Raw genomic sequence first — 8,156 nt, forward strand, 5'->3', positions numbered from 1 at the left:
ACTGACCCATTAATAGGACTGGGATTTCACCCTAGGTGGCTAAATACAGACTTAGATGACTGACTTTAGGTGCCCGCACTTGAAAATTGCATTCTTCATGCAATAATTTAGAGCCTATGTCAATGGAACTCATTATCTTTATAGGATCATAGTGTCCTGCTGCTTGATAAATATTCAGATGAAAGTAAGCTTTTCCTTTAAAAAAATTAAATTGGTTTGTAACAGTGCTTCTTTGAACTGGTTTGTACTGAAGCACTAACTTAGGATGCTTAACATTTTGTCTAATGGATGTCTGGATATTACAGTGACGGTTGCTCACTGTCCCATAAATAAATGGAGAACAGACTGTGTATGATTTACCCAACCCAAAGGAGGCCTATCTATAAAACTATCAGTGGGACATAATGTAAAAATTACCACAAAGAAAAAAAGCTTCAGGACAGTTTACTATTAAAATTTCAGAGTTGACCAAGACACGGATTTAGCATTCTATATAATTAAAAACAAGAAATAACTTTATAAATTTAGCACAGTACAGATGCCTCAGTAATTGAGTCTGGTTGTATTGTTTGTCTCAGTCTTGCAGCTGACTTCTGTCTCTTGATGATACTATGAAAAAATCAGCAGGAAATATGGCACTGTATAGTGTCTTGCAGGATACGTGGTAGCTTTTAACTTCTGCTGAATCTTAACTCTGCACCATGTGGCCAACACTACAGCTAGGGTTGTCATTTTGGAGCCAGCTGGGCCACAGTGACTTCAGCTACTTATAAGTCACATAGCTCCTGTGTTTTTCTGACATCACAACTAGAACTGGTTAAAATTTTGTCAAAAAACGGGTTTCAACAATAACAGAAATTTGTGGAAAAACTTATTTTTGTCAGTATCTGAGAAAATTAACATGAAAAACATTGACAATTTTTTTGAAATTTCTTTTAAAAAAGATGATTATTTCCCCCTCCACAAAAAAAGCTAAAAAAATAAAAAAACAAAAAAAATGTGAAAAAATTTAAGGAAATTCAAAAATTTTTATTTTTCCCTCAATTTTTTAATGAAATATACACTTTTTTAGTCAGTTCTATACACCATTGTGGCGGAGTGCTTTCCATCCACGCTTAGCAGGACATTTCAGGTGGGGTCCCACAGAGTTGTGTCATGGGTCCATTACTACTTAACTGTTGGATGATGGAGTATGCTTGTAAAATTTTTAGATGACACCAAGCAGGGAGAGTTTCCAAGCACTTTAGAGGACAAGATAAGAATTCAAAATGATCTTGATAAATTGGAGAACTAGTCTGAAAACAAAATAAAATGAAATAAAGACAAGTGTAAATTATTGCACTTAAGGAAAGAAATAGTAAATGCACAAATACACGAAGTAATACAAGCATTATACAGACTTCGCAGGAGAGAGCTTGATTTTACTGGTTATGATAACAGGGTGAGGAATGTCATTCACACAGTAAATACTTTTCCTAAGTACTGTGACACAGATCCTGAGACACCGGAGTGTAGCATGAATAAGTTTCACCATTTAACAGTGTGTGTGTGTGTATGTGCGTGCGCAGACCCAATAACTGGCTAGACAGTGGTATTGCGGAAAAGGATCTGAGGGTTATAGTAGATCACAAATTGAATATGAGAGAAAAATGTGATGAAGTGGCAAGGTAAATATCATTTTGGGGAGTGTTAACAGAAGTTATGTAACACACAGGAGGTAACTGTCCTGCTCTCTTTAGAGCTGGTGAGGCCTCAGCTGGAGTACTGTGTCCAGTTTTGGGCGCCACATGTTCAGGAAGATGTGGAAAAATACAAGAGAGGGGAAAAAAATGAAAATAGATTTAGAAAACCTAACCTATACGGAAAGGTTTTTAAAAGGGGCATGTTTAGTCTAGAGGAGAGAAGATTGGGTAGGGCTTTATAACAAAAGGTTGTGATAAAAAGGACAGTGATCAATTGTTCTCCATATCTACCAAAGGTAGGACAAATAGAAATCAGCTTTTTTTGCAGCATGGAAGATTTAGGTTAGAGATTAGGAAAATCTTTCTAACTATAAGCATACTTAAGCACTGGAACAAGTTACCTAAGGAGGTTGTGGAATCCCCATCATTAATGGCTTTTAAGAACAGGTTAGACAAACATCTACCAGGGTAGACTAGGTATATGTAATCCTCCCTCAATGCTGGCTGATAGATTAGATGACTTCTCAAGGTTCCTTTCAGCCCTACATTTCTGTGATTCTATGATTCACTTTGCTTAACTGTGCTTGTAGAACTGAATTCTGGGAGATTCTGAGTAATTATTGCATATTGGCCTGGGCACTATTCCTAGCAAAATGAGTCATGGCCACGTCTAACTTGCCCAAGGCTTCCTCAAATTATTGACTATCAATCTTTGCCTTTCCTCCTACATATGTTTTATCATTTGCATTACAGTAATACCTAGAGCAGTGGTTCTCAACCAGGGGTACCTGTATCCCTGGGGATACGCAGAGGTCTTCCAGTGAGTACAGCAACTCATCTAGATATTTGCATAGTTTTACAACAGGCTACATAAAAAGCACTAGCAAAGTCAGTACAAACTAAACTTTCATACAGACAAAATGAGAAAGTAAGCAATTGTTCAGTAACAGTGTGCTGTGACACTTTTGTATTTTTATGTATGATTTTGTAAGTATGTAGTTTTTAAGTTTTAAGGTGGAATTTAGGGGATGCAAGATAAATTAGACTCTGAAAGAGGTACAGTAGTCTGGAAATGTTGAGAACCATTGGCCTAAAGGACTTACTCTCAGTTGGAGCCTCATTGCACGAGGCCAGTGGATCTCAAACTTTTTTACTAGCAGCCCCTTTCACACAGCAAGCCTCTGAGTGCAACCCCCCTAATAAATTAAACACACTTTTTAATATATTTAACACCATGATAAATACTGGAGGCAAGCGGGGTTTGGGGTGGAGGTTGACAGCTCGCGACCTCTCCAAGTAATAACTTCATGACCCCCTGAGTGGTCCCAACCCCCAGTTTGAGAACCCCTGCACTAGGCTTTGTACATAGTAAGAGACCATACCAGATCCAAAGCGCTTACAGTCTAAATAGACAAGACATATAAAGTGTAAGGGAAGAAACAGGTGAAATGACTTCACCAAGGTCACAGGGTGGATCAGTGGCAAAGTCAGGAATAGAACCAGCTCACCTGAGTGCTCTATCCACTGGACCATGATGCTTCTCAGTGCTGTTTTTTTCCTGACTCCTCCTTTCTTAGCTTTCTTTCAGCCTGGTAAAATCTATGCGAAAACCCTAGGCCTGCAGGACAAAGTCTGCTTATATAGGGGCACCTTCAACACATGGGGGGAAAGCATTGTAGAGTGTTTGCAGGAGAGAGCTTGATTTTACTGGTTACGATAGGAGGGTGAGGGATATCTCTTCACACAGCAAAAAAATTTGCCTAACTACTGTGACACAGATCCTTTAATGGGGGTGTTCCATGATTGAGATTCACCAATTAACAGTGTGTGTGTACAGACCATGCTAAGGGGCTTATCCTCATCTGATGGCAATTGATTTACTTCAATGAAGTTGCATTGTTTTATACCAACGATACTCAGGCCACAGTGGTCCAGGAGCTACATTAGTGATCAACATTACCCAAAAGACTCATAGTAGGGTGAATTCATTGTTTCATTTACTATAGTACTATATATCCATATTTAAATAGTATGACAGGGAAAATATTTTATATCTATTAGGGCTGTTGATTAATCACAGTTTACTCACGCAATTAACTCAAAAAAATTAACTGCGATTAAAAAATTAATCAAGATTAATCGCACTCTTATACAATAGAATACCAACTGAAATTTATTAAATATTTTGGATGTTTTTCCACATTTTTAAATATATTGATTTCCATTACATCACAGAATGCAAAGTGTACAGTGCTCACTTTACATTATTGTTTTATTACAAATATTTGCACTGTAAAAATTATAAACAAAAGAAATAATATTTTTCAATTCACCTCATACAATGTAGTGCAATCTCTATTGTTAAAGTGTAACTTACAAATGTAGACTTCTTTTGTTACATAACTGCACTCAAAAACAAAACAATGTAAAACTTTAGAGCCTATAAGTCCACTCAGTTCTGCTACTTGTTCTGCCAGTTGCTAAGACAAACAAGTTTGTTTACATTTATGGGAGATACTGCTGCCTGCTTCTTATTTACAATGTCACCTGAAAGTGAGAACAGCGTTGACATGACACTTTTGTAGCCAGCGTTGCAAGGTATTTACGTGCCAGATGTGCTAAGATTCGTATGCCCCTTCATGGTTCAGCCACCATTCTGGAGCAATTAATTAAATCATACAGTACTGCAAAGAGCTGTAGGAGACACATTAAAAAGCCACTTGTGGCTCTCCAGCCTCAGTCTGAGCATCATTGATTTACACCATCTGAGCATCTCCCCATGTTTTTAAGCCAACCATCCCCCCAGTCAGTCAATGGACAGTAGAAAAGTTGGTGTGACCTTGAACTGAAAGCTTATAAGGTAATAGCATGCCAACCAGTGTGAATTACTATAAGAAAATGAAGTCACTAGACTCATCAGTACCATATTTTGACTGTTTTAATGCGAGTGATTTTTACTGGTTCTCTAAGATCTCTTTTGTATCAAAGCTTAATTTGTATATGATAATTTATTGCAACATTTCTTACTGTGATACCTCTAAGCAGATAGGCAATGCATTTGAAATGTCCGTTTTTATCTAAGAAAGTAACTTCATAAAGCATTACTTGCAATTGTTTAGCATTCCTGTGTCAATCAAAACATAGTTCATCCATGTCACTTTTGGATGGCATTAATTCACAGAGGAAACTTAGATGTTACTCTCCAGTCTGTGACTCTCCTACACAGATTCAAAAGACAAAGGCTGAATTGTCTGCTTCTAAGGAAAAACTGCTGGAGGCACTTCTTTTGTGTTCCTAATGAACACCATATGAAAACAGTCATAGAACAACTCTACTCATATGCACTGGTTTATTAAGTCATGATATATAGGCTGCCCTTTTTGGCATGCCTGGGTACATATGACAGTAGTGAGATAACAGTGGCCAATTTAATTACAGGATATTTTTTGTCATGAAGCTACTGATATATTGCTTTGATTGAAATTTTTAACATGGAGTGTGTGAGAGCATGTACATCTAGCTTAAAAGATCTATCAACCAGTGCAGAAATGTGCAAAGGGAATAATGTTTAATTACTCTAAATGCTATTAAATCAGTGCCATTCCTTCATTAAACTGGAAAGTTAGATTTTTTTAAACAACAAATATTGTTCCTTTGAATTTAAAGTTTCTTCTATGCACGGTATGATAGGCTGTTTAGAGGGCCAGGGAGCCTACCAGTTAGTGCACCTCACCACCAGCCCCTTTTCTTTCTGTCAGGGCAGTAGAGTGCCTGTTTCTTGACCCTAAGCCAGGCGAGTTTTGGCATCCACCCATGTCTGGGCCTTCACCCTTAAGGTTGTGAGGGGAGACACAAGCCTCCATCTCCACCACATACCAGCCCAGGGTCCTGCAGGAAGCAACACCAGAAGGGTCCTCCGTGCAGAGAGACTAAGTCCACTATGCTGAGCTACTTCCTACCTCCTCCAGATTGAGGTATGGCCCGTATTGTCCAAGCAGAAGAGTCCAAATGAGCAGAGTCCTGTTCAAATGGGGTGGTGGTTGGAAAAAACACTGCCTGTGGGCCTTACACACTCTGTTGTCCCCTCTAAGGTTCATCCTTCTGCATGGCTTCCTGAAGGAAGACTCACCAATTCAACACCTTTGACTGGGATTCTGAGCTCCTTTTAACCTGCTCCTCTACCTGGAGTATGCTTGGCAGAACTGGAGAGGCGGGGCTACATGGGCCCAGTATTGCCTTTTAACTCCTTCAGGCCCAGTGTGAGGTTTATATAGCCTATCTCACAGGAGTAGGAAGAATGGTCTAGTACAGTGTTTCCCAAACTTGGGATGCCGCTTGTTTAGGGAAAGCCCCTGATGGGCTGGACTGGTTTCTTTACCTGCCTCATCTGCAGGTCCGGCCAATCGCAGATCCTGCTGGCTGAGGTTTGCTGCTCCAGGCCAATGGGAGCTGCTGGAAGCAGCACAGGTTGCGGGATGTGCTGGCTGCCACTTCCAGCAGCTCCCATTAGCCTGTAGCAGAGAACTGTGGCCAGTGGGAGACGCAATCAGCCAGACCTGCGGACGCAGCAGGTAAAGAAACCGGCCCAGCCCACCAGGGGCTTTCGCTAAACAAGTGGAGTCCCAAGTTTGAGAAACACTGGTCTAGTAGACAGGGTACTGGGCTAGACTCTGGAGACCCTGGTTCACTTCCTGGTTCTTCCAGAGACTTCCTCCATGATCTGGTGCAAATCATACTTCCTCAGTTCACCATCTATGAAATGGGGATAATGTTTCCCATTTCATAGGAGCGCTGGCAGGGTAAAGTCAGTTAATGACTGTGATGCCCTGAGATACTTGCAGTGAGGAGGGTTATATAATAATACATAGGTGCTCTGTAGCACATTTTCTCCACAGACCTCAAAGATTTTACAAAGGAAGTTGGTATTGTTATCTCTATATTATAGGTGGGGAAACTGAGGAACAGAAAGGATAGTGACTTGCCAAAGATCATCCAGCAGGCCAGTGGAAAAGTTAGGAATTGAATTCAGATTTCTTGAGTCCCCCATCCACTAGGTATAAGTACCTAGAAAGACATGCTTGATAATAAAGATACGTGTAAAAGGAAATTTGGGCCCTAATACAAAATAGATAAAACCCTTACATGAACTATTATGATATAATGTCAATATAGAAGTGAATCTACTATTTACTATGTAATCTAGTCTAAGGACATTTTTTCTAGCTATATATAAACTCTGGGCTAGATAATCAGTTTGCAATTTAGTCTAGGGTAAGGAGCAGTGCATTACTGCGTGGTCTCTGGAGCAGGCCAAGAGAGAGATTGTGATTTCTTGAGCCACAATCTCCCTCCTGGTCTCCTGCTACTCTGGAGAGGTAATAAACTCTGGCAGGTCTATATCTGTAAGAGTATCCAGTCCCCAATGCATTGGCATAATTATATAACTGAACGTGTTGGATAAGTCAAGTCAAAGTTCTGTTGCGAAAGGGGTGTTGGACACAGTGGCTGCCCTAGAGGAGATCACTTATCTTTTATAAGTAGAATACAAGTATCAGAGGGGTAGCCGTGTTAGTCTGGATCTGTAAAAGCAGCAAAGAGTCCTGTGGCACCTTACAGACTAACAGACATTTTGGAGCATGAGCTTTCGTAGGTAAATACCCACTTCGTCGGATGCATGTATTAAGTAGAATACAATTACAGATAGGATGTGTTTCCATATATGATTTTTTTTTAATTCCTAATTAATTTTTATTTCTTCCAAAGATGCTAGTCTTCCTGTGAAGGTAACTCAAGTTTAATCCATGTGTTCTAATGACAGAAACTATGTTTCATAATAAAACCCTTTTCTGGAGGAATGGGGTAAACCATAGAGGCTTTCGATCCAGTAAAAATGTCTCCCTACTAAATCTTGGTATAGAAAGAACAACTGACAACACCAGAGTGACAGCTTGGACAAAAGTAATAGTATAGAAGATGACTTTCTGAACATCAATTTGCCAGCATGTGTCTGAAAGTTTCAGAAGGACTAACCACCACCAGACTGACATTACCATGCTTGCTGTTAAAGATAGCTTTCAATCAGTGAAGAATGGGCTGCAGGAAACTAGCATCAAAAGCCAGTGAAGTGAAGTAATGATTTATTTATGTGCAACCTGTGATATGACTATGACATATGAGAATATGACTTGCACAGTTGAGAGGGGTGTTCTGAAGAAATATTGCAACAGTTTGAAAAAAAATGAGTGCTTGCTACTGAAAACATTATATTAAAGTGAAAGAGATAATAAATATCTCTAAAGGTGACAGTTCAACAGTTCAGCTCCACGAGGTCACAGGTTAGTGACAGCTTTCAATGTCATAATGGATTTTTCCTATAAAAGGCTTGATAATTAAACAAAGCACCGCTGAAATAGTTAATGTTATGTTAACTTGACAGTACTTTACGTTTAAATATTTAAGCTTTCACAGTCAGAT

This window comes from Gopherus flavomarginatus, chromosome 2, assembly GCF_025201925.1.
Source record: "Gopherus flavomarginatus isolate rGopFla2 chromosome 2, rGopFla2.mat.asm, whole genome shotgun sequence".
Taxonomy (NCBI): Eukaryota; Metazoa; Chordata; order Testudines; family Testudinidae; genus Gopherus; species Gopherus flavomarginatus.